Here is a 6,775-nt window from a genome sequence, read left to right as displayed (position 1 = left end):
GTGTGTGGAAACAGAGATATAATTTTTTGAATTGTTTTTGAGAATAGAAAGAACAGCAGTAATTTGAAATAGAAATCTTTTGCGAAATTATAAATGTCTTTACTGTCACTTTTGATCAATTAATTGTATCCTTATAAACAGTAGACTGCATTTGTCCCTTCAAACAAACTCCAATCATGAAGCCGTTACAGGGCTTGTTTGTAAGGTCTGTTTATGGACCATGAGAGAACGGCGTAATGGAATTCACTATACGTTTACCCTATATTTATTTAACATTTGTCTCCTTTTGCCTTGAGGTGAGTGACGTGTCTGCACTCGCAGAGCTCCAAAACCTGCAGACGCTTCACCTGGACGGCACAGGTGTACGAGAAAATACTCTCCAGTGCCTAGCAACCCACCCCAGCCTATCAGCTCTCAGCCTGGCCGGCATACCGGTCACCGACGGAAACCACACGCTGGAGATCATTTCAGGTGCAGCCAAATAGAACTATTTGTATTTATGGCTTTTTATGCATCATTTATGAAGTATTTTATGCATGCATGAATGTGTTTTGCAAGTTATTCAATCCTGTTTGGGGTTTTAGTGAAGTAAGCGCATTTTCTCCACGCAGGCCTAAGGCTTACCCAGCTCACCCTGCCCGGCAGACACTCTGTGACGGACAGTGGGCTTACGTTTCTCTCCAGACAGACTTTGCTCTTAGAACTCGACCTGACGGACTACACTCAGCTCACTGACCACGGCATTACACAGCTTGCCAGCATGACCAGGTAGAGCTTAGGTCCAAAGTGTCCATGCAGTAAATCACATGAGAAAAGGAGCTGCTGTTCTGGTTTAATGTGGTGTAATGCAACCGTGCAAATCTTGTAATGCTGGAATAGGCTTACTTAGAGTTATTTATGAAATCACTGGCTAGATCCCAAATTGTTGTTGTCCATTTTTCAGGTTTCCCACAGTCAAGAAAAACCGGGAACTATTAGAGAATTTCAAAATTCATGGAAAATAATCAAATGTAGTTACGGTCAGCTCTTTCTTTAGCTGGAATTTACTCTTTATAAAATGAGTTTTAACATTTCTTGTCCGGTCATTAGTAACAGCTGGAAAAGGCATGGAAATAATGGAAATTCTTTGGTCAGAAATTGTGGGAACCCTGATTTATGTGTAACGATCTATTCACACCAAGAGCGAATGTGTGCGTCAGACAAGACATTCACACTGTTCTTTTTTTGCCAACAAATATAGTGGTTTTTGTTTTTGATTAACTTTGTTTTCTTTGTTTGGAGAGAAAACCTACAGACCGATAAGTTTCTTTAGTACATTTCCCAGCATTCTGAGCAAAAAAGTGATTATATGTGACCCTGGAGCACAAAAGCAGTCTTAAGTCGCTGGGGTATATTTGTAGCAATAGCCAAAAATACATCGTATGGGTCAAAATTATAGATTTTTCTTTTATGCCAAAAATCATTAGGATATTAAGTAAAGATCATGTTCCATGAAGATATTTTGTAAATTTCCTACTGTAAATATATTAAAACTTAATGTTTGATTAGTAATATGCATTGCTAAGAACTTCATTTGGACAACTTTAAAATGAAATTTTATTTTTATTTTTCATTTTAAAATGCGATTTTCTCAATATTTAGATTTTTTTTTGCACCCTCAGATTCCGGATTTTCAAATAGTTGTATCTCGGCCATATAATATTGTCCTATCATAACAAAGCATACATCAATGGTAAGCTTATTTATTCAGCTTTCAGATGATGTATAAATCTCAATTTCAAAAAATGGACCCTTATGACTGGTTTTGTGGTCCAGGGTCACATATTGCAATATATCATGCTGTTGCTGTGTTACTGCTTTAAAGCGATTAAAATTGGCATTGTCCTGTAGTTTTTTGTTTCTGCTGTTGGTATGAGTAGACCTTTCGTTTGCGATTCATTTCTCTGTTTCATTAGAACAGTATTCAGAAGTCTTATTTTGCTTTTACCAAAGATGGTAATGATGACCCGCCCCTTTGCATCTGATAGGTTGAAGAAGCTGTCTCTTAGCAACACTCAGGTGAGTGACAGCGGGCTGCAGGGACTGATCAGTCTAAAAGAGCTCCAGGAACTGTGTCTCGACCGTACAGCCGTCACCAGCAGGGGTGTCGCAGCCGTGATCACACACTTACCACATCTGCAGGTACAGTAGACAATATATTAGTGCTGTCAAATGATTAATCGCGATTAATCGCATCAGCAGAACCAGAATCACAGATCAGGGTATGTTGTGCAGTCTTATTCCCTCCACAATCATTTTCTAGTAAAGAAACGTCTCTAACATACTCCTCAGGTCTGAAGTTCCTGTGTCGTATGCAGCTGAGTCAAGTGAACCTGGATGGCACAGGCGTAACTCTTGTTGGCATTGCTAACCTGATCTCCGCCTGCCCTCATCTGACCAGCGTACGAGCCAGCCATACCCGCGCCATTCCTCCCGACCAACAGTCTGACGACGACGATAACGGCAACAACGCAACACGATCCTAGATGTTTCTGTGTATTCTTCAAACACGGCCATGGTACCCTTCAGCTGTTTCTCAGAGGGCAGATTATTCAGAGCTTCCTTTTTCCATAAGTAGCACTACAATCTCACTTGGGTTCGACAATCAAGTTGAAATACGTTTTTGAATGTGGTTAAACAGCGTAATGAACAAAGTGTTCATACTTAACCTGCGTTTTGTCTGGAACTTGAAACGTGCCATGAATATGCACACTTCAAATTTATATTAACTCTGGGCATTTTGCATTTTTTTGTCAAATAAAATGAATTAAATATCATTTAAAAATACTGACGACTTGTAATACAGCATACAACAAAAGGCGTCATAATTTAGTAATAATGATGCTCAAATATTGATAATCAACAATTTGCATTACACTAACATGCATCTGTCCTTAACTTAACAAAAAAGTTCTGAATCGTGAAATCCCCCAAAAATGAATAGCATCATCACATTGGCGTTCGACTGTTTCTGTATGCATTAGTGTTGTACCTTTTAAGCGTTTGAATGCAATAACATTTAAAATACAAAAACATAAAGATCTCAATCATATCTGGAAAAAAAAAGGTCTATGTATTAAAGAAAAAAAGTCAAGTTCTAAATTCTAAACGTACCTCGAATGCACAGTGCTGTTCTGTCTTGATCTGACGCAAAGGTTTGTTGAAACTGTCAAATGCATTCTTGTTGCCAACAGTTGTCTGCTCTGAATTAAAATGAGACACAAACCCTGTTTTTTACATTCAGAACTCAGGAGCTAGTCAATGGTGCATCATGAACACGGTAGCGTCTTTTTCACGTTTATTTAAAATGCCATGAATTTTCAGTGTGTATGTTCCTACAACCCCAAAAAAGGTATTTCACTGTTAACCCACTGAATGCTGTTTGATGTGTTAGCAAATGTTAGTTCTGTGACATTAGTGCAAGTATACAGAAAATATACACAACAATTCATTAAGGAAGTCTACTAACAAAAATTGAGTGTGAATGTATGGCACAGCTCGTATTAGATGCATGTTGTACAGTAAATTCATTCAGTCTGCTCCACATTTGTACAGTTTATTTTGCAGGTAACTAGGATGGTCTAAAACTATTTTATACTTTAGGTTTACAACGTTAATAAAAGCTACATTTTGCAATGGTTACTTTTGTCTTTTCATTGCTTTTTTTACCTTTATAATTTGTATTTATATAATAACTGTGTTCCGTAAAATAATTAATAATCAATTAAAAAAATAAATAGTTTTGATAACATTATTTACATTAGTGTTAAAGTTACAGTGTTACACAACTAGCCAGTAATAATAGCAACGAGTAGGCCTACCTAAATGTAACTATTTTGTAAAGTTACTTTTGTAGAGAGTTTGTTTCTTCATCAGAACAGATTTGGAGAAAGTTAGCATTGCATCACTTGCTCACCAATGAGTCCTCTGGAGTGAATGGGTGCCGTCAGAATGAGAGTCCAAACAGCTGATAAAAACATCACAATAATCCACACAAATTCATCAATAAATGTCTTGTGAAGTGCAAAGTTGCCTGTTTTTAAGAAACAAATCCATCATTAAGGTGTTTTTACTTTATCTTGTCGAAAATACGAATCCATAATCCATCCCTTTGTCCTCTAACTTCAAAACACAAACAGAGGACTCATACTTTAGCCAGAAGCAATGCCAGCTTTTCATTTCACAAGATATAAACTGCTGCACTGGAGTGGTGTGGATTATTGTGATGTTTTTATCAACTGTTGGGACTCTCATTCCGACGGCACCCATTCACTCCAGAGGATCCATTGCTGAGCAAGTGATGTAATGCTAAATTTCTCCAGATCTGTTCTGATGAAGAAACAAACTCATCTTTATCTTGCAAATTTTCAGCAGTTCATTGTAAACAATAATCGTGAGATCAAATATGCATTTGTTAGATTCACATATTTACAGTAAAATCTACAAGAATAGCACATATAAAAACCATTACTGCTGTCTTTTTAACAGGTTGTCAACGGACAAGGGTGTGAACTTGTAGCCGGATCCCTCATAAAACCTGTTCTGAAATTCAACCCTGAAAGCAAACACAAAGCACATAAAAACATCACTTTAACTACATTCATATCACTAATTGTATAATATTTAAACATGCTTTTAAACAGAACAAACGTTTGTTGTTTTTAGGAGTAACGGTACATACTAAACTCTCACACTATTAATGCTAAATTTGGACACATTTCAAGTACAGAGACATTAGACCTTTGGGCCAGATATATGTAAACTTTAATAGATTAAAAATAGATAGACAAACATGTTCCATGTCAAAGGTCAAACACCTTGACTAACACGCAGCTTACAAGTGCAAGGTGCAAGGTTTTTATACGCATGATAACTCTGATTACTTCTTTGTTAAAAGAATTAAAGTGAAGTCTCCTACTCGTTGCTTATGAATTATGCGTTGTTCTTACCAGTGTAGTCGTAAAGCATGCAGAAATGCAGACAGGTCCTCCATAACCAGAAGAATAGTCACGGTGAGAACAGCGAAAGCAGCAAACAGCAGTACCAGAGGAGATCTTCAGACTGAGAACCATCCGCCAAAGCACCTCCGACAGCTCTGCAGACGAGAGACACAACCACATTTTCATTTACCATTTTACTGTGTTGTGTTTCTTAAAGGAACAGATCACCCAAAAATGAACAGTCTGTCATGATCCACTCACTCATGTCATTCTAAACCTGTATGGTTTTCTTTCTTCTGTGGATTGCAATAGAATTGTTTTCTATACAATATTAGCAATAGCATTGTGTGAAGAGCATGCTGAAACTTAAACCATTGTTCACTGAAAATCTTAACCAAAAAAAACTAAATATGTACCATAGTGCAAAGAAAAGACATGAGGGGGAGTAAATGATTATGATACTACTGATATTTTGAACTTCTGTGAATTAATTGTGTTAATATTTTATTTGCATGTTTACTGGCACATAAAATATACTATAATATGTAATATACATGTTAATTTAGAAATAATTTTAATATGCTGATCTGCCACTCAATTATTAATAATTGTTCTTATTATTATCAATGTTGAAAACAGTCAATATTTTTGTGGAAACTGTGATACATTTTTTTCAGGATTCTTAGATGAACAGAAAGCAAAAAAAAAAAAAAACAGCATTTATTTAAAACATACATATTTTGTAATATTATAAATGTCACTTTTGATCAACTTAATGCATCCATGCTGAATTAATTAAAGACTTCTCTGATACCAAAAGCTTACCATCTCATCTTTCTGATGATGTGAGAAGGAGGAGCGCGTGTCTGTTTCATGCTGATCATTCACATATATATATATATATATATATATATATATATATATATATATATAAATATATTCAACATTTTTATACACAATTCACATTCTAAATATGGTATTGGCAATTTGAAAAATGTCAAATAAATAAAAAAATTAAGATTTATGCTAAATTTTGCAGTACTAAAATGTATAATTTAAAAAAAACTAAGAAATAAATCACCAATAAATATAAATTCTAGTCTTATATGTAAATCTTAAATATAATATTAAAGCCTTATAGACTACTGAATTTAATGACTATTTATGTACTTTACACAAATTGAATATATTTAAATATTTATAAATGGTATAGACATATATAATTACATTTATTTTATATTCTTTTTCATTTAATTATTTTTAATTATTATTTTAATAATATAACTAATTAATGTAACATTATGTGTTTATACAAATTTACTGGGGGTGTTTTTCAATGAAAGGATTTAATTTGCATTTAAAATGTGCATAATTGAATTAATAATAAACATATATTTCCATGATGAAATCAGTACCATTTTAGTATCAATAAACTATTAGAGTTTTGTGAATATATTTTGAATGAATTATTATTTTTATCTTTTTGTTTTCATTAGAATTTAGTTCGTTGTGGTTATTTTGTTGTGTATTTTTGTCATAGTTAATGTACAGTTTTTAATTTTTATTTCAGTTTTAGTTATTTTAGTACATCAATATAAACTAAATGAAAATGAGAAATACTGCCTTGGCAATTAGCGGACATAAACTATTTTTAGTTTTCAAATATTTGTTATTTTAGTGATTTTTTATTTTATTTCAAATGACAAAAGTTTTGCATGGTTTTAGTTTTAGCTACCTATACTAACCCTGGTTGAAACAAGCGTTAACTGTTCTTGGGACAGGGTTGCTCTGCTCTG

General features: G+C 34.3%; 1 pseudogene; it reads left to right on the top strand.

The window, feature by feature from the left end:
- LOC107690983 (uncharacterized) overlaps window positions 1-3,681 on the top strand; it is a 15,765-nt pseudogene extending 12,084 nt beyond the window's left edge.
- The last annotated feature ends 3,094 nt before the right edge of the window (window positions 3,682-6,775 follow it).

The sequence above is a fragment of the Sinocyclocheilus anshuiensis genome, unplaced genomic scaffold (genome assembly GCF_001515605.1).
Source record: "Sinocyclocheilus anshuiensis isolate Anshui unplaced genomic scaffold, SAMN03320099.WGS_v1.1 scaffold102, whole genome shotgun sequence".
NCBI classification, from domain to species: domain Eukaryota; kingdom Metazoa; phylum Chordata; class Actinopteri; order Cypriniformes; family Cyprinidae; genus Sinocyclocheilus; species Sinocyclocheilus anshuiensis.
This window is presented reverse-complemented; position numbering and strand designations above follow the sequence as displayed.